General features: G+C 39.2%; 1 protein-coding gene across 3 annotated transcripts in view; it reads left to right on the plus strand.

The window, feature by feature from the left end:
• The window catches only part of fndc5a (fibronectin type III domain containing 5a), an 89,279-nt gene that overhangs the window by 33,017 nt on the left and 34,854 nt on the right, over positions 1-21,408 (plus strand). The window contains exon 1 of one of the 3 annotated variants that reach the window (XM_062041798.1): positions 20,177-20,222. The exons of the other annotated variants lie outside the window; for them this stretch is intronic. The gene's annotated coding sequence lies outside the window, so the exon portion shown is untranslated. Of the gene's footprint in view, positions 1-20,176; positions 20,223-21,408 lie in introns of those variants that run through there. 3 annotated transcript variants of the gene reach the window in all.

Consider the following 21,408-nt stretch of genomic DNA (forward strand, 5'->3'; position numbering starts at 1 on the left):
GCCTCTCCCGACAACCTCCCGGCAGAGATTTTCTCCCGACAAACTCCCGGTATTCAGCCGGAGCTGGAGGCCACGCCCCCTCCAGCTCAATGCGGACCTGAGACTGAGTGGGGACAGCCTGTTCTCACGTCCGCTTTCCCACAAAATAAACAGCTTGCCTGCCCAAAGACGTCATAACATCTAGGGCTTTTATAGAGTGCACAACTGCGCACACAACAAGGAGACGAAGCAAAAGAACGATGAAATTACAGACATGGCGGCTGAAATGATATACTCATCATGAACGGAGAAGTTAAACAGGACAATACTGCCATCTAATGGATAGCCACTGGAACACTGAAATTCAAGTATTTTTTTTTTTCTATGTAAATAAAATTAAATTTAAAAAAAAAATATATATATATATATATATATATATATATATATATATATATATATATATATATATATATATATATATATATATATATATATATATATAGCTAGAATTCCCTGAAAGTCAAGTATTTCATACATACATATATACATATATATATATATATATATATATATATATATATATATATATATATATATATATATATATATATATATATATATATATATATATATATATATATATATATATGAAATATATATGAAATACTCGAGTTGGTGAATTCTAGCTGTAAATAACCACGCCCCCAACCACGCACCCCACCTCCCGATATTGGAAGTCTCAAGGTTGGCAAGTATGATTATGGATAAAACTGAAAATGAACTTTCGTCTGATGAGTCTTAGGGTCTGATTTGCTAAATGTTTGCATGTACTCAAACACATGAATCCTAAAAGCACACGCAAAGCTGATCTACTAAACATGTGCAAAGTGGATTGCCTCTGTTAAGTGAGCGGCTTAACGTGTGCAATCCATTTTGCGTCACTGTCTTCATTAATATGCAAAATATATACTGATCATGAAAACTGACACAGTACTGGGAAGAGAAGATGCAAATATAATTATTTAGCCCACGCAATGTGATTGAGCAACACTCATCACCGCTTTGTGACCACTATTTAGCGTTGGTATTTGTTTTCGTATTTAGCACGTGTCAGAAAGACATGCAAAGTGAAAGTTCTATACACGGCTGCAGGATAGCTGCTCGCGCTGTCCAGACAGACGAAAGGCCGGCGGTCAGAAATAAAAAAACATTAGACATATCGTCTATTCAGCAACATCATTTTATAAATTTATAGCTGCTCGAGGACTTAAGGGGCTGATTAAAACAAATTCAATTGATGCGTTTAGGTGTCCTTTAGTATTTTTTAATGACATTTTTTTTTCACATAGAATATATCATCAAAATATTTTTTACATGAAAAATACTTTTTTAGGTATGCATTTTTTTGCGTCTTGAGCAGAGTAAGTGAAGCCTCTCTCCCATGAGCGCACCTTCAGCGGTCAGTGTGGATGCACTGCAGGACTGCTTCTAAAATGCCCATAATGTACATGTCTCCTGCATGTTTGAAAACATAGCAAAACTGTTACGTTGAGGGCGCATTGTCGGGACTGTTGTGTCTCCCAGGATGCGAAATAAGACAGGAAGCAGTGTGCAGGTAAGGAAAGTATTTTAATACTCACGAGGCAAAAAATACAATAAGGCATTGGGCCACAGGGCACACTCCATGCGTGGAGCACCATGTGAAACTTAGCATCGCAGCATAACATGAACTAAGAAAGTACATGTAGCTTGATGTTAGGTCACAAAAACATAACATGGACTGAAACAAACCGTAAACTGTCGCCTGTATGGAACATGACTGCCAAGCTAAGGGGAGGGTGAGGCAGGTATAAATAGCTCTCTGATTAGGGATCAGGAGCAGGTGAGTGTCCCTACCACTTATCAGAGGCATGGCGGTGCAGGAAATCAGCACCAATGGCAACTAAGGAGGCGCTGAAACAGAAAATGACCACTAAACTAAGAATAATAATGATAATAAACACAAAACATGATAAACACAAATCATGATATGACCTGACTGTCATGACTGTCGTCATGACAGTACCCCCGCCCTCAGTCACAGGAGGGTGGAAGGGAGGAGCTGGCGAGGTGTACGTCCATAAATCGGCCACACTCGTGGCTGACATAAAGATGACAAAGGACCGAAACTGAGCTTCATAAAGCTGCAGAGCTTCACGCCCAGGTTCTGGGTTTTGCTTCTGATGGCGCGGAGTACATCCAAAAACTGGCCACATACTAACCAGACAAGGAAGCAAACAGGAGCGCGAATAAATCTTCAGCAGCCATTGTGGTTTATGTCCGAGTACTGGGAAAGTTGCTGAAGGTGCGGAAGGCGTCCATGAAACGGCCATCCTCGCAGCACACAAGAAAGAGCAGTGAGGGCGCCAGAGGGGCATCTCCACAACAAGCGAGGAGGGCAAGTGCCAGACGTGCGCTTCTGTAGCAGGCAAGCTGGCTGCCGAGCTAGAGGAAAAGATGGCGTTGACGTGGGACCCACTGGAGACGAGGCTGGAAGAGTCGTCAAAACTAGTAGAGGCGAGGCTGGAAGAGTCGTCAAAACTGCTATAGGCAAGGCTGGAATTGGCTTCAGACCCGTTGGAGGAGCCGGTGGCGCCAGACCTACTGGAGGAGAGGCTGCAAGTGGCGTCATTCTGCCATCATCCATTTTACATATCTTTTGTGTGGCGTTGATTTTTGATTGTCGATTTTATCAAAAATTGATTTCCTTTACTTATACTATACTTATATAATATATAAGGCTGTACTTAAGTGCAGATTTGGCCATGCAAAAAAATAACATACATAGAAAGATAACTTCTTCCTATGTATGCTGTTTTTTCGTTATTTTTATTGATGGTCTTCTTCACTTGCATAGAGATCCCTTTGGACTTTATACAGTTTACGCCAGACAAATAACTAACTTAAAGGCCTACTGAAACCCACTACTACCGACCACGCAGTCTGATAGTTTATATATCAATGATGAAATCTTAACATTGCAACACATGCCAATACGGCCGGGTTAACTTATAAAGTGCAATTTTAAATTTCCCGGGGAACTTCCGGTTCAAAACGCCTTTGGAGGATGACGTATGCGTGTGACGTCGCGAGGTCCACGGAAGTGTTTGGACCCTTTTGGACACAATACACAGAGCTCTGTTTTCTTCAACAAAATTCCACAGTATTCTGGACATCTGTGTTGGTGAATCTTTTGCAATTTGTTTAATGAACAATGGAGGCTGCAAAGAAGAACGTTGTAGGTGGGATCGGTGTATGCGGCTGGCTGTAGCAACACAACAAGGAGGACTTTGTTGGATAGCAGACGCGCTAGCGGCGAACTCACCTTGACTTCCTACGTCTCCAGGCCGCCGACCGCATCGTCGATCGCTGGAACGCTGGTGAGCACGGGTGTTGATGAGCAGAGGAGGGCTGGCTGGCGTAGGTGGAGCGCTAATGTTTTTATGATAGCTCTGACAAAGTCCCGTTGTTAAGTTAGCGTCGTCAGCAACAGCATTGCTAGGCTTCGACAGGCGTCGAATACACATTAACCGTGTATTTACATGTACAGTGTTTGGTTCAGTGTGTCCTGATAGTAGTATTGTTGATCTTCTGTCTATCCTTCCAGTCAGGGATTTATTTATTTTGTTTCTATCTGCATTTGAGACAGATGCTATCACGTTAGCTCATGCTAAAGAGCTTCGTCGATGTATTGTCGTGGAGATAAAAGTCACTGTTAATGTCCATTTCGCCTTCTCGACTCTCATTTTCAAGAGGATATAGTATCCGAGGTGGTTTGAAATACAAATCCGTGATCCACAATAGAAAAAGGAGAGAGTGTGGATTCCAATGAGCCAGCTTGTACCTAAGTTACGGTCAGAGCGAAAAAAGATATCTCTTGAACTGCATTCTAGTCCGTCACTCTAACGTTCCTCATCCACAAATCTTTCATCCTCGCTCAAACTAATGGGGTAATCGTCACTTTCTCGCTCCTAATATCTCTCGCTCCATTGTAAACAACGGGGAATTGTGAGCACGCTACTTCCGGTAGGGGCAAGGTTTTTTTTATCAGCGAGCAAAAGTTGCGAACTTTATCGTTGATTTTCTCTACTAAATCCTTTCAGCAAAAATATGGCAAAATCGCGAAATGATCAAGTATGACACATAGAATGGATCTGCTATTCCCGTTTAAATAAAAAAAAATCATTTCAGTAGGCCTTTAATGCCTCATACCAAGTAGAGTTCACATGTCTGGGTTTTTGTGCCTCCTGCTGACGATGCCTCTCCCCTGTTGATCGTTTTCTTTGTTTCGAGTTGCCATGTATTCCGAGGGAAGGCAGAAGTGACTGAGCACAGCGGATTGCAATCATTTTCACCCTACTGATACTCAGGGCCGTCGCACGGGAGGGCGGAGGTGATGACAATTCTAAGGGCCCACAGCCCATTAGAGCCCACACACAGCCCCCAGTAGTGTCTATATCAGTGTTTTTCAACCACTGTGCCTGTGCCGTGAGATACAGTCTGGTGTGCCGTGGGAGATTATGTAATTTCACTTATTTGGGGTAAAAATATTTTTTGCAAACCAGTAATTATAGTCTGCAAATAATTTGCCATTGTTGGGTGTTGGTGCTGTGTAGAGCTCGGCAGCGTAACCGTGTTATACTCTTCCATATCAGTAGGTGGCAGCCGGTAGCTAATTGCTTTGTAGATGTCGGGAACACGTCTTGTGAGACCAAAAATAATCAAAAGGTGAGTGCCTCTAAGAAAAGGCATTGAAGCTTAGGGATGGCTATGCAGAACGAAACTAAAACCTAACTGGCTACAAAGTAAACCAAAACAGAATGCTGGACGACAGCAAAGACTTACTGTGGAGCAAACACGGCGTCCACAAAGTACATCCGAACATGACATGACAATCAACAATGTCCCCACAAAGAAGGATAGCAACAATTTAAATAGTCTTGATTGCTAAAACAAAGCAGATGCGGGGAATAGCGTTTAAGGAAGACATGAAACTGCTACAGGAAAACACCAACATAACAGGAAAAGCCACCAAAATAGGAGCGCAAGACAAGAACTAAAACACTACACACAGGAAAACACCAAAAAACTCAAAATAAGTCACGGTGGGATGTGACAGGTTGTGACAGTACACCATACCAGAGGTGTGGACTCGAGTCACATGACTTGGACTCGAGTCAGACTGGAGTCATGAATTTGATGACTTTAGACTCGACTTGACAAAATGTAAAGAGATTTGCAACTCGACTTAGACTTTAACATCAATGACTTGTGACTTCACTTGGACTTGAGCCTTTTGACTTGACATGACTTGCTACTTTCCCCAAAATCCAAAGATTAAAAAGTTATTCAGCGCTCCGTAGCTTTCATTTTGTATGTGTGTGTCTGTCTATCAGCGTGTGTGCTCCTTGTCATTTGCGTGTCAGCGTGTGTGCTCTCAGTACAATAGCCAATCAAATTAGATCTACGTTGTTTTCATCCCACAGCATTCATCCAATCAAATTGCAGGACAACCACCGAACAAGAGTTGTCAAACAACGCGCCAGTGAGAAAGATTTATACCAAAGTTGGTTTCGTTCGGGTATTAAAACTACGACTTGGTCAACAAAAAACGAATTGCAGTAAGCTAAACATGCAGTTTGAATATTACAGACGGAGACGCAACAACTTCCAACTTCGTTCGACATTTAAAATTGCACAAAGAAGGGTAAGTTTTGAATGTAAGATAACGTTTATTGGCTTAAATCACTGAGGCTGTAAACTCACTGCTAACGTTATAACCATAGACATCTTATAAGTAGACGCAGCATGGAGCGCTACTGCCTACTGGCGCAGACGAGACGCGGGGTCGCCATCTTGGAGTGGTGATCCGCTCCACTCAGTGCAATTCATTTGGCAGGAGCAATGAACTGTCAGCGCAATTTAATTCATTTTACCTCACTGAATACCACTGATTTTCACGCGCTTTTTTGTCATACGTGTAGCTATGATAAAGGACACATGTTTTATTATTCATAGTTTGCTCAACAGTATTATAATAATCTTTTATGCTATAAGTGACCAGACGTCCAAGATCAAAACTGGAAATATAATCCCAGAGAAGGGGGGGGGGAAACGGTCAGCTATTTTTAAATTGAAGACACAATATGGTTAGGATATATACATGCATGTATCCTACATAAACAATGTATGAATACATTAGATATGTATATATCTTATAGACTGTATCTCTGTTGCTGCAGCAGCAGAGAGTTTATTCTGTTTTGACACTTTGTATTGATATTTTGTATTACATTCTTCCCTTAAATGATAATGTTTACAGTGATTGTTTTATATGTATTTTTTATGTATGTCGCTTTGGATAAAAGTGTCTGCCAAATACTTAAACATAAACATATATAAACACCTGAAAGTCTTTATATCAGCTAAATCCACCAATCTGTTTCACTGGATTCAGAATAAAACCAAATTCTGTCTTACCCAACAATGTTAGTATTTGAATATTGTTACTTGAAGACTTATTCCTGGTTACAATTATACTGTTAAGAAAGTATTGTTTTATATTTTGCCTAAAATGAGAATGCATCATAATCAGTGGCGGCTGGTGAATTTTGTTTTAGGTGGGGCTGAAAGTTTGTAAACCAAACCCCTGTAGGGGCGTCATCCTCCCCCAGAAGATTTCTTTGTGATTTTCTCATACAAATATTGAAGATCTTTGCTCCTTCTCAACTCTGTGCTAATATTCTTTTCACAAAACAAACCAATAGTACGTTAATGTCAAATCTTACTTGTGAAAAGTAATCCCCCGATTCCTATTTTCAACAGTCCGCTCATTTGAGCAGGAAAACGCTGAACACCAGCCCGTCATCTTTGTTTTCTACATTACAACTGTCAGTTTAGGCTGCTCGCCGGCTTCCTCATCACCACTTCAAGATGACGGCCAAATTTCTCGCGTCACAGCAGCCAATGCTGCGTCTACTTATAAGATGTCTATGGTTATAACGTCATTGCAAACACTGCAATCTGTTGCGTCCACTCCAGTTCGCTACCTAATTCATACTTTTTGTCAAGTGATTTTTTTTAAGCAGGGTCTCATGAGGTACCTATACATAACGTTACGTTAGTCAATGTATCACACACAGTAACGTAACATTAGACGGCGGTCAGCAGCACCGCATATTTTAGCCACCTACAAAAAGACAAACAGTCAAATAAAGGTCAGATAAAATGTATACAATATTAAGAATATTTGTACATATTGCATAGGGCCCTGACATCTAAAAATTACCAACTCTGTTCATTGTTATGTTCATGTATTTGTTATGTTTTTCATGTGTACGCACACATAAACACACATACCGTATGAGATGAGATCAATGAGATAAGGTAAGAACAGGATAGAAACTGCTGTGGAACTAGTTACAATGCAATATGCCATGGAAATACAATGTTAACACTTTTGTGCAAATAAGTACAGTTGCACTTGTTTTTTCAAATGTGTTTATTCTGTAAAGGAATGAGTTAAATGTTTAAAATGACTGGTTAATAGTGCTATTATGGAGTGCAATGTCAGCACTATTTTTTTCCTGCTATTTCAAATGCACTTGTTTTAATAAATAAATACAGCGTTTTAAAAGCATACACAATCTGTGTAAATATATTAGTCTGTGGTTAAAAGGACTTGAAAGGACTCGAAACTCAAAATGCAGGACTTGGGACTTGACTTAAGACTTTCCAGTCTTGACTTTGGACTTGACTCGGGACTTGCCTGTCTTGACTCGGGACTTGACTCGAAACTTGAGGGCAAAGACTTGAGACTTACTTGTGACTTGCAAAACAATGACTTGGTCCCACCTCTGCACCATACTTGCCAACCTTGAGACCTCCGATTCCGGGAGGTGGAGGGTCGGGGGTGGGGCGGGGGCGGGGGCGGGGGCGGGGGGGGTGTGGTTGGGGGTGGGGGGCGTGGTTGGGGCGTGGTTAAGAGGGGAGGAGTATATTTACAGCTAGAATTCACCAACTCGAGTATTTCATATATATTTCATATTTATATATATATATATATATATATATATATATATATATATATATATATATATATATATATATATATATATATATATATATTTATATATTTATATATATATATATTTATATATATATATATATATATATATATATATATATATATATATATATATATATATATATATATATATATATATATATATATATATATATATGAAATACTTGACTTTCAGTGAATTCTAGCTATATATATATATATATATATATATATATATATATATATTTATTTATTTATTTTATTATACATATAAATAAAAGAAATACTTGAATTTCAGTGTAGACGAAAACGTGACTGCTGTTGTTGTGTGTTGTTACCGCGCTGGGAGGACGTTAATGAAACTGCCTAACAATAAACCCACATAAGAAACCAAGAACTCGCCCTCGATCATTCTACAGTTATAACGTGATTGGGCAGGCACGCTGTTTATATTGTGGGAAAGCGGACGTGAAAACAGACTGTCGCCGCTGTCCCCACTCAGGTCCGCATTGAGCTGGAGGGGGCGTGGCCTCCAGCTCCGGCTGAATTCCGGGAGTTTATCGGGAGAAAATTTCTTTCGGGAGGTTTTCGGGAGAGGCACTGAATTCCGGGAGGGTTGGCAAGTATGCAGTACACCTACTTTGAGTCAAGAGCTATAGTGAAAGTCGTATCCAACAATTTTACTGTCAACTGAGTTTCCTCTTTTAATTATTTCTGCTGGTGGTGTGCCTGCGGATTTTTTCAACGCAAAAAATGTGCCTTGGCTAAAAAAAGGTTAAAAAACACTGCTCTATATGACAAAATGATTACGCATACACTGAACTAATATATATTTATTCAAATGAGTCTGAATTCAAACAAAGCCACAAGTCATGGAATATTATAATTCTAATCATTTCAATAACTCCCTTTGCCCCTGGTTTGGTCCACAATGTGGCTCCTTCCTCCCATGTTTCCATGGGTGCGAGCGAACTCTAGCAGATTAGGATGCCCTACAATTAGCAAGGCCAGGAGTAGGAACAGCAGAGCAGGGGCCCAGGACATCAAAACATTTTTGGTGAGAGAGTAAAACTACCGAGGGTTGAAACAATTAGCCTACTTGTTCCTTCATTGAATGTCTTTAATATTATCTTTAACGGGGCGCACGCTGGGCTCTGGAACCTCTGTTAGCTGTCATCTGGCCGTGCTACTCTGGACAAATCACCAGTTCATTAAAAAAAGTCGGCAGTTCATTGTAGAGCAACGTTGTGACTGTGTTTCACACATATCACTGTCGGACTGTGCTCCAGTATGCGCCCATTCAGAGTCTGCATTTGACCTGTTTTACGATCCATTCAAGTTCTACTCAGTAATTAATAATTACTGAGTAATTATCTTCATCAAATGCTTATAATTACTAATTGTGAGCATCTGATGAAGGTCAGTCACGTTATCATGATGTGTTTATAATGTGGTCTTGTAAAATGTGTTATAAGTGCTGAATACAAAAAAGTTAAATGTCCAAAGATTAGTTTTTGTTGTTTGTTTTCAGAGCAATAAAACTAAAAGACACCATAATAGCTAACAACAACAAGGTAAAAAGACTATTTAGAACTTGGACCGTTTTACACTGACTTTCATATCATAACATGTCCTGTGGCTGCTGCAGGTGGACAAAGAGTATTTAGCAAACTGAAACTAGATAAGAACTATCTCAAATTCACAACAAGCCAAGAGAGGCTAAATAGCCTTGCTAGACTTACCAATGATAAGGTAAGCTAAGCTAAGCAGACAATTGGACTTCAAAGACCTCATTTACACATTTGCTAACAAAAAGGCCGGCATCAGGCTTTTTGATGAGACTTACAGTGAACAAACAAGCCAATGTAAACTTTAATTACGATTTGATGAGACTTGTTGTTGTGTTCATATTTGTTTCACAACAACTTATTCCATGTGCTTTTTGTTTTACTTGCACATGTAGGGTAAATGTTACATATTAACCTGTGGACTATCTTGAGCCAGGACAATTTATTGGGTTTTTTTTTTGCATGTCAGGGCTTGATTGTTGTACAATAAAATGCTATCTATTTGTTGAGTGGTTATTAAAAACATTTTTTGTAATCAGAGTTGTAATAACTTGTTGCAAATCAGTGAAATGAGAATAAGACAACTAATGATTATAGGGTGTGCATCTCTACCTTAAATGGCGATTCGATATGAATCTTGATGCATGGGTTATGACACGGTTCACTAACAATACTTTTTAAAACATTACGATTTGATGCGATTCGATGCAGATGCACAGTAAGCTTTGCATGGTGAAAAGAAAATTAAATGTATCATGTAACTTGTCAGAACAACATCATCTGTTTAATTTTTTTGAATAGACAAATATAAAACCCGTGGTTATTACCAGATAGTAGAACTATCAACTTCAAGGCATTGCAATCCATAAACTAAATTGCAAATTATGATTGGAAATATAAATTGGAACTGTAAATTAATTTTCTTCTGTTAATTCTTAGTTTAGTTGTATTTGTATTTGTTCTACATTGTTAAATGTTAGAGTATCAAATATGATCAAAAGACTGAAGGGTTGTAATATTCAAGAAGGACCCAAATCTATTGACTGGCTCATTAACATGAACGATAGTTATGTTTTTATTTGAAGCATAACAATGATTAAACATGTATATCTCAACCAAGGCAGAAACAGCAGCAGCTTTGCACAGACTGGGTGTGGGTCTCCACTCTGCTCTGACGAGAATGGCATTGACTTTATTGTAATTGCATTTAAAAGTACAAGGAAATGTGTTTTCAGTACAAGATGTCTAAGAGCAGACATTCAATAGACAGAGGACCGCCTGTGAGGAAAGGCTCACAGCAGCACCACTTGTATGTTGAAGACATTTGAGTGTTACATGCTTTCATGTCTATAAACATCACAAAAAAGTTGCTAGATTCCTCGCTAGTCGCTTTTGAGAAAGAAAGTCACGAAGAGGAGTTAGAAAGAGCCTAGATTTAGCGAGAAAGTCGCCGTGTTGACAACACTTTGCTGAAGTGTGTGTGATAAATAAAGATACGAAGACCCGCCTTACATTGCTTCTGATTGGTTTACATTGTGTGGTACTTTCCGTGGTTGGCTAGATTTAGCCATAATGGTTTATGGATTGGTCTGTGATTGGTTCTTTCGGTAAGTCAATCAGAATTACTCGAACTACGGCAGGCCGCGAGGAAACACGTTTATTATTATGAAATAATAAATATGGAGTTGTAAACGGGGAAATATAAGCGTGAGAAATGTCAAGTGTGGCGTGAGAATGGGTTGAATTGTGTGACTCTCAAGCTTGGCAGCTCTGAGTTAAGTCTTTAGCACAATGAACAGTGAAGTAGATGATGTGATTCCCTCACAGAGTTGTGGCTAAGTTGGAGCTGGAAGTTTTTAAAATGAGTGTCCTTTTTGATTGATTGATTGAAACTTTTATTAGTAAATTGCACAGTGAAGTACCTATTCCGTACAATTGACCACTAAATGGTAACACCCGAATAAGTTTTTCAACTTGTTTAAGTCGGGGTGCACTTAATTTGATTCATGATACAGATATATACTATCAGATATATACTATAATCATAATACAGTCATCACACAGGATAATCATCAGAGTATATACATTGAATTATTTACATTATTTACAATCCGGGGTGTGGGATTTTATCAACGTTCTTAAGTCTAAGAATCACTCCTACTCTCCACGATATTTAAGAGACCTTCAGAGGTGTCTTAAGTGGTTAGGAGTTTCCAGCAGGGGATGGCACTGAGGCGAGAGAGACGTGCGCGAACGTTCAGGGAGCGGAACGATGCCTGGATTTGTTTGATGACGAGCAGCTGATCAAACGGTATCGTTTAGACAGAGCGGGTATTATTTTTGTCACAGATTTAATACTTTTCGATTCCTTGTTGATTTCTGCATGTGGCTGCAGTGGGCTAGTATATATAGAGCCACCCACACCAGTTTCAAATTAGTTGCCTAATTAATGAATTGGAAAGAAAATGTTATGAGAGTAGCGTTTTTTTTGTTTTTGTTTTTTTTTGTTTTTTTAAGTTTTATTTATACATTTCAACATTTCAACAATCAAATAAGTACAAAAGTAGTACAAAACAGTACAAAAAGAATACAAAGCAGCGCCAGGGGGTTATAAATTCAAAGTAACTAAAATAGAATGCAAAAAAACATATATATAATACAAATAAAGTGCAAAGCCATAGGCTCACTCAATTTCAGTAAACAACTCAAATTTGGAACACAGCATAATCGTCTTCACAGCTTTCTGGTTGCTAGAGGTAGAGAGTGTCTTAATGTACAGTTCTAACTCTTTTTTAAAGGCACAAAAGACAGGTCGGGTATTGAGAAACTTACATTTATGAATATAAAACTTAGCCAATAGTATAATGAGGTTGCAAAGGTAAAATTCCTTTTCAAATTTTTGTTCATATAGTGTAAAACCAAATATCACATCTTCAAAACAAAGCACAAATTTGTCAAGAATATTGACCAGGATGAAGCGACAGATGCCCTGCCATAGTGATCGAGTGCTTTCACAAGTCCAAAACAGGTGGTAAACAGTCTCTGGATGCATGTTACATAAGGTGCAGGTAACATCAATGTCCTTCTTGTTTCTAACCATCACAGTCTTTACAGGGTAATAACGATGAATGATTTTAAAAGATATCTCTTTGACTTTGTTGGTAAGTAAATACCTGTTAGGAAGGGACCATGTTTTGATTATGAGAGTAGCGTATGTGTGTGGCCGTGAGGTGAGTGACGTCAGTGAGTGTGTGGGCGAGAGAAGAGAGGGAGCGGTAGCGTGAGTGCCGGCGGGGACTAGTTTGTTTTGTATTATTTTGTAGTTTGTCAAAATATACACTCCCATTGTCCACTTAAATATTTCCAAGATATTTCTTTATTCTTAGACAACGGATTCCCTTCCGTGATTGGTCATTTCTATGGACACAGAAATGACGTCACCTAAAATTCCGTTTACGGCACATAGTAATGTCGTAATTCAGCTCTGAGTGTGACACTTAAGATTCAGTCCTACACTTCGCTGAAAGTGTGAGTAAGACGCTTGATAACTAACTTTTAAGTGCAGCTTTCAGCCAAGAATTTATTTACTCTTAAGTCAACTCTTAGCAGACTTCTTAGGAGTAATTCTAAGAAGCTTGATAAGTACGGCCCCAGAGAAATGGACATTGAAACAGTGTAGGTCTGACTTGTCTTGCCAGTTGGTAGGCTCGAATGTCTCGATGCCATCACAACAGGTGAGTGCTCAGATTAGTTGTGCTGCTTTCCAAACATTACAAATGTCCATACCGTTCTTTCTTTAAAAAATAATCCAAACGATTACCACACTTTAGATTTAATATTCGGGGGCGCATTGTTTGTAAACTCTTTCAGTGCTGTCTGCTATGTTGCTCTGTCGTCGTCAGTCGCAAACGAGAACAGTACCCTCGTATTACGTCATCACAGAAGTCTCGCAAGATTAGAGCGGCCATATTTCATATCAGTTCTACAATCAAACGTTTCATGACTTTCCAACCGGACATCGACCAATCCATACTATATATCGACCGATCCAGAGGCTCGCCAAACGATGTATTCATATCTTTAAACTTAAAATTGGTTATCGGTTTATACTGACTATTGGTGTGGCGAAGTTGGTAGAGTGGCTGTGCCAGCAATCGGAGTGTTGCTGGTTACTGGGGTTCAATCCCCACCTTCTACCTTCCTAGTCACGTCCGTTGTGTCCTTGGGCAAGACACTTCACCCTTGCTCCTGATGGCTGCTGGTTAGCACCTTGCATGGCAGCTCCCGCCATCAGTGTGTGAATGTGTGTGTGAATGGGTAAATGTGGAAATACTGTCAAAGCGCTTTGAGTACCTTGAAGGTAGAAAAGCGCTATACAAGTATAACCCATTTATCATTTATTTACACCCCTACTAATAATACATAATTTACATAATGATACCCTGACCTATTAAAGGGGAATTGTACTGTTTTTGGAAATGTGCCTATTGCTCACAATCATTATGAAAGACACCTCCATTAAGGTTTTATATACATGATGTAAGCATATAATATGTAATGTAGTAATGGGCACATTTATAATAACATGTAATATTTACAGACTTTGACCATTTTAAGCATACACGGTGCATTAATTTTAAAAGAACATCACAACGTTTGCTTTTTTTTCCAACTACATCACTGATTAAAACTCACTGCAGACTTCATGAGAGCCAACAATCATCACTTACGTTCAAGTTCTGCTCGGGGTGGCGGGGGATGCTTGAGCCTATCTCAGCTGCACTCGGGCGGAAGGCGGGGTACACCCTGGACAAGTCGCCACTTCATCGCAGGGCCAACACAGATAGACAGACAACATTCACACTCACATTCACCCACTAGGGCCAATTTAGTGTTGCCAATCAACCTATCCCCAGGTGCATGTCTTGGGAAGTGGGAGGAAGCCGGAGTACCCGGAGGGAACCCACGCAGTCACGGGGAGAAAATGTAAATTCCACACAAAAAGACCCCGGGATCAAACCCAGGACCTTCGCATTGTGAAGCACATTCACTAACCCCTGTTCCACTGTGCTGCTTGTTCTTGCCATTTCCTGGTCTAAATTGGCTGTCAAAGTGTACCAACTTGTGGGTACATGGGGCTCAGAATTCCGAGCAATGGCCCTGCTTAACCTGGAGTTGTGGGATCTTTCCTTATTGTTCTGCCAGATTGTTTTACGCCAACTCTGCTCCATGTTCCTTGTCTGCTTACCAACTAAGTATGTTGTACTTTTTTATGCCACTGGCTGTCTCCTGCCAGAGACATTGATTTTTTTTTACCCTGCCTAGTGTTGTATGCTAGTTTTTGTGATCCTAGTACGACTAGCCAGGATCGCCATCTTTTGTTATCAGTCACTTTTTGTGTGATTAGAACATATTTTTGTCCTATCGTCTATTTAGTGTCTTTGGGATCATTTACTTGTCAACACGGTAATCCAACACATTTTGAGACGTCAACAAAAAATAGGATTTTAAAAAACCTTTCTTTCTCAGATGTGAATCAGAAAGAAAGAGGAACCGAGTGACTGATACTAAGTCTGAATCAACACATTCTCTACTGAGTCCAAAATTATTGCTAATTACATCAACTGGTATTTGCTTTATCTTTTTTATTGTCCATGTCATGGTCATGGGTGTGCATTGTGTAGCTTTAACCCACTAATGCACTCAAAAGTAAAATCACCCGAACCAGGTGAGCGTGGAAAGGATGGGGCCCATTCGTGCTGCCATCTCCTGCTGCAGTAGTGGCGAAACTGTAGGGGTGGATCGTTTACCTAAGTGAATGCAGCATGTTGGTGTTGTCTGCAGAACTCATTGATCCTGACTGACTGAGATTTGAGCAATCCAAGACCCACAGGCATGGCTGTGAAATATCTGCAGCCTGGCCAGATAAATACAGTGCACAGTCGGCAGTGCTGAAGTAGCACATACATTTCAGACCATTTTTCTTCGAACTTATCTTAAGTACATAGCCTAGAACAATAAAAGAGTTTCCTGTACAAATCCATTTGGGCAAGATTGTACAGAAACTGTTTTGAAAAGGCAACGTACTTCAAAGATATGTTCAAACTTAAATTACAGTTCTTTGGTTTGGGACAAAGCAAAAGAAAATGATACACGTTTTTTATAGCCTACTGATTTGGCTTCTTTCAGTATCAGAGCTGTCCTGTTTTTGGTCAGAAAAAATTAAAGGAAAAAATGCCAAACTTGGAAAAAATTATGTATTGGCACTGTAAAGCACTCAAAGTGCTTTACAGTGAGAACAGTGAGCCCGTTATTCATTCACTCCACAGTCACACCTTGATGGTGGTAAGCTACATTTGTAGCAACAGCTGCCCCGTGGTAGACTGACGGAAACTAGGCTTCCAATTTGCGCCTACGACCTCTCCGGGTGAAATGTCTTGCCCGAGGACACAATGGCAGTGACGAGGACGGCACAAGCTGGATTCTTACAATGAGGAACCCTAATTTTTCTGGACGATCACCCTACCGCCTGAGCCACGCCTCCCCATACAATATTTTTTTCCTGTGCACGTTTTCATTCATGCAGGTCATTGTATCGTCAGGGCAGTCACATGATCACAGCTAGTCTACTAGGAATGGGTCTGAGTAAAGCTGACAATGCAAGCTTTTAATTCCTGTAATTACTGGCATTCATCCAGGTGATTGTATTCTCAGGGTATTAAAAAGTTTGCAATGCGGTATCTGTTGGAATGTGAAGTAACATGTTTTTTTGTTATGGTGAAAGTATTGCGTGGAAGCAGACATTCAGTTTTATGCTAAGCGGTTCCTGATTTTTTGAAACATCCTACATCAGTTGTCATTATGGCTGTACGCACCACGTCCCTGTAAGACAGTGCTTCTCAATTATTTTCTGTTACGCCCCCCAGGAAGAAGAAAACATTCCCCCCACTCTCCGCCGCGACTATAAATTGTATCATTATACCCTCACCTCTGCATAACATTAAATAAAACACATAAGACAAAAGGAATACAGATCCACTCACAACAAAGAATAATTGTATTAACATTGTTTTTAGTTTGTAACAGAACATTTTTACAGTGCATCAATTTGCCTCAAATTTGAAAAAAAAAATGTAATCCTCATTTAACTATAAACAAATTATTGACCAACTTGAGCCATTTGATAATGAAAAATACAATTAAATAAACTCAATAAATAATTATGAATTCAAATTTATGAGCAAAATTAATTCAGGAGACAACATGTAAACCCCTTTAACCTACAAATTAAAAATGAATGTAAGAATTTGTGCTGATTATTGTTTTAATAATCATAATGAGGAAGTCATGATTAATGGCTGATAAAGCACGTTACCCAGGGTGGCCCGCCCCACTATTTGAGATGGACTACTCTAAGATATGAGGAGAGAGGGCTCGAGGGGCGGGCAGAGCTGTATGGAGGAGTTTCTGATCCCATGTGCCCAGGTAAAGGTATGCCTATAGGCCTTAACTCAGTCCATACCAATTAACAAATTATTTTGTTCTTGTCAGGCTCCAGCGTACAAAATATTATTAACGGACGCACATGGAACTCAAACCAATAAAAAAAGTGTAGGATTGTATATTTTGAGACACACAAAAAACATTGTAAAACTATGTTACAGTTTGCTGGGTTAAATAGGATCATATTGGGTTCAGCCTTACCTGACTTTTTTTTGGCAAAGATGGTGAGAAGCGGAGAGGAAGGTGGGGAAGGGAGCAATACTTTTGTACTTTTTCATAAGTTCTATATTACATTTTTCACTTTCCTTGTCAAAGTGCTGGAACTTGCAAAAGAGACTAAGTCAATAATGCTTTCTATTCTTTGTTTGGGCACTCGATTCCGCACAAGTATACACGCTCAAATAGAGGAGTTTGTAACTTTCAATGTTTGGCAGTACAATAACCGAGGTTGTATAAGATAACTGGGGCAAGGTATCCGCAAACATTTTCATACAAAAGGTGGGGCTTAGGAAACCCGAGGTACTACTCTAATATATAATTGGATCTTTTTGGCAATAAAACACACAACCAACAAAGCAGTTGATTGAGGGTTGTGGTTGTGGACAAAAGTATGAGCTGGAGGTGATGTCTTATATAAGATGGCAACAGTTCCCACCAGTAAGTGCAGGAGTAAACTTTATTTTAAAAGTTATGTTTTTGTATATTGGTTGAACGAGTTGGTCCGCCGGATGTTTTATTATTGACAACAAGGTCTTTTACCTGAAAATTTTGAAAAACACTTTTACAGGCCAAAAAATATATAATAAAACATTTAGGAAATTGCTATTCAGGCTTGAAGCAACAATATACTTCACAGAAGTTGGAAACACCGTCCGTATGCTTCGGATTGTGATGAGCGACCATAGGAGACAGAATGAATAGAAGTCTGCTGGGTGCAAATCTAAATCTACAAAGTTGCTCTTTAATATTGCATAAGGTCTCTGTATGAGTTGCAGTCCCCAAGAGGACTCAAAAGGTTAACTCAGTGTGTGTGTTTTGAGATGTGAGCACGATACGGAGAGATTGAAAGAGCAGAATAATGAGTTTGATTTGTGACCTCTTAAGTTCCATTAGTTTCGCTTTCGTCTCTGAGACTTCAGGAGAGATGACAAACAAATAGTTGAGAGTAAGCAAAAGCAGAGTGACTTTAAACACGAGAGTAGGCTGTGATGAAGAGAAGCCGCAGACCTCTTCCTGTCATCGTCTCTTATCCGAGCTATTCATCAAAGTGTCAGCAGCAGGTACTGTGGAAACACGTACTGTTGAAGCTTCTTTGAGTGTGAATAAACTATGTGCGCAAGTTCATCTGCTACAGCAACTCACCCATTAATTATCAGCATTAATTATGTTAACGTGCACAACCTCTCACTGACTGCCCTGGGTTGGCTCATTATGTTTATATAATAATAAAGACAACAGATTAACTTCATTTTAAGTTACTACTTCTCGTTGTTCCTGTTAATCTTGTTCAGTCATAAAGTCCAAATATCTGTCAATCCTAAAGGCCGAAGTCATTCAGAAGTCTGCTGCTATATAATGATTGTACGGTATTAAGTGTTATGTGCTTCAACACAGTGTCAACTAGAAGATGGCATCCTCTTAAGAGGTGTCTGAATCCTGACACATACTGTAGTCAAGACCAAATGCTAAGCAAATTAACTCAGCATGATTAAACTAGGTAATACAAAATATGAGCAGTACAGATGATGGCATAAAAGGTATTGGACGTAGTGGTATCAATACTCGTTCATTATGCTGCCTTGCATAAATACTTTAAAACGTGGAAACCAATGGGTGTGAGTCTTCAAGCATTCCAAAGAAGAAGTATTGACTTTGAATCAGTTGATTGATGGCGTTACAACGAAACAGCGGCCATTAGAAATAGCAATTAAATTTTGCCAGCTCAGTCATTGTGGTTCTTATTTTGCACACCACCTCCTTGTTTAAAATGATGACCTGTGATGTATCTCCACACTATATCATTTGAAAAAGAGTCTCTTTGAAAAGTTTGAAGCCTTTTAAATTTTTCCTACACTTAATTGTAGTTTCTCTCGAAAAAAGTTTTTCTGAGCTTCAAAGCTAAGATGAAGAAAGTGGAGCAGGACTATGCTGCTGTTTTTTCAGCTGATGCATATGAATGTTTTGGTGAAGGGTTGCAAAAGAAATCCTCACTTGTTACTACTGTTCAAAATGTTTGCGGTATGCATATAAATGCCCAAGTAAAACAAAGCAAAATGTAAAATCTCTTTGTAAACATCTTAATTCAATATCTACTCATGGTCTAAAACTACCGTAGATAAAGTACTGTCATGTCTGTGTTAATCATGTTTTTTTTTTGCTTGGGTTTTGGGCTCTTTTTTTAGTTCCTGGTTGCACTTCCTTGATTGGTTTGGTTTCCATGGTCACCCATTAGTTTTCACCTGTCTTGTCACGCACCTGTTTCACATCCTCATGTCACGCACCTGTCTCACGTTTTCACTAATCATGTCACCAGTATTTAAGGCCATTGTTGCCAGGCAGTCGGCCTGGCGACATCACTCTGTTCACCCTCATGATCCATGCTGCTCTTCCTTTTGCCCCTCTTGTCATGTCAAGTAAGTTTTGTTATTGTTCATAGTTTTTTGCCTTTGTGCTAGTGTTTTGTTTTCATAGTCTAGTTTTGTACTTCCGCCATTGTGCGCGCCTTTTGTTTTCATAGTCAAGTTTTTTTCCCTCCGCTGTGAGCGCTTTTTGTTTATCCCCTTTTGAGCCTTTTTTGAGTTAATATATTAAACATGTCCTCACCTGCACGCCACGTTTGGTCCAATTCCTTTGCACCACGGGAGAACAAACCACGCCACAGACCAAGTCTTGACAAGTACCTTTAGAATAGGTTTTAATACATGCGATCAAACACAAAAAAATTTATGGCATTAATCATGTATAAACGCAGATTAATTACCCAATTTTTTTGACCCCACAGGCTCTTTTACCTTTACCCGAAAGGCGGCGCTGGCTTCTATACAGGCAGTGATCAGGTCAATGCATAAGTAAGTGCAAAGATGAGTGAGGAGACTCCGACTGTAGAGGTGTCCCTATACAACTTGTTCACTTCCAATACTATACCAGCATGGGCCGATACCGATATTAGCAATGATACGATATCAACACAAATCATAATACACACTTTTATTATTTTGTAGTGTGGAATGTTAGAAAAGTCTTGATCAAGTGAACTTACCCAGAGAACAATGGTAGGTATGAAAAACTAACATTATAACAGACTTATGCTGTCTTTAAATTGAAGTACAATGGTAATTTATTAAAGTCACAACACATTAAATTGAATGATCTAGACACATTTGTTACTAGATACTTTCTAATACTGTATGCTTCTGCCTTGGAGACTTTGTATCTATATGTAATATGCAAGTATAATTATTTGATACTTTTTTATATTGACGAATGTGCGGTTGTAGACTGCAATGTTGTTCAAGTAAGGACACTTAATACATGTGTCTAGCTTGTGTGCTACTGTGTGCTTAACTGCTGTGTAGCTGCTAGCCTCTAGTAGCCTATAGCCTATCATGTTTACCTTTTGTAAATGACTTGACTAAAATACAAGAACACATTAACTTTGTGTGCTTATTGGAGGACATTTAGATTTCGATGTTAACTGGCTGTCCAGCTTTGCACAAGTAAACATGTCTGCACTGTCTGCAGGACTGCACTGCTTGTACCAGAACTTATCTCGATTGCAAACTGATTTTATTCGATACTTGGGTTTTTTGCTCATATCCGACCAATATTCGATAGTGATTATTCTGGTTAAAATGTAATTGTTTGACAACACTACTACTCCTTATGTGTTTGTTTGTGTGATTTGGAGGGCATAACAACATATTATATTTCTTCATCATCCAAGTATTGCTATGATGGTAAAAATTACATAGAGTTCTACCAGCCATGCAACGAGCATGTGATGTGACACAAGCTCATTGCATTGCAGATTCTTAGATTCTTATTTTGTATCATCCAAAATGCCTGTCATGAGAACCAGCAGAACAGATCACTAAAGCCCTTTGTGAAGTCAGGTAAAATAATGATGCTCCCTGTCTGATAGGGACAGTGAATTATGCTAAAAATACATGATAAACACAACCTTATGTGGAGTTTTGCAGGTAGTATTATCAATATTATTGGACTAGTAATGCTTTAAACATAATCAATGGTTCT

The sequence above is a fragment of the Entelurus aequoreus genome, linkage group LG03 (genome assembly GCF_033978785.1).
Source record: "Entelurus aequoreus isolate RoL-2023_Sb linkage group LG03, RoL_Eaeq_v1.1, whole genome shotgun sequence".
In the NCBI taxonomy this organism is placed as follows: domain Eukaryota; kingdom Metazoa; phylum Chordata; class Actinopteri; order Syngnathiformes; family Syngnathidae; genus Entelurus; species Entelurus aequoreus.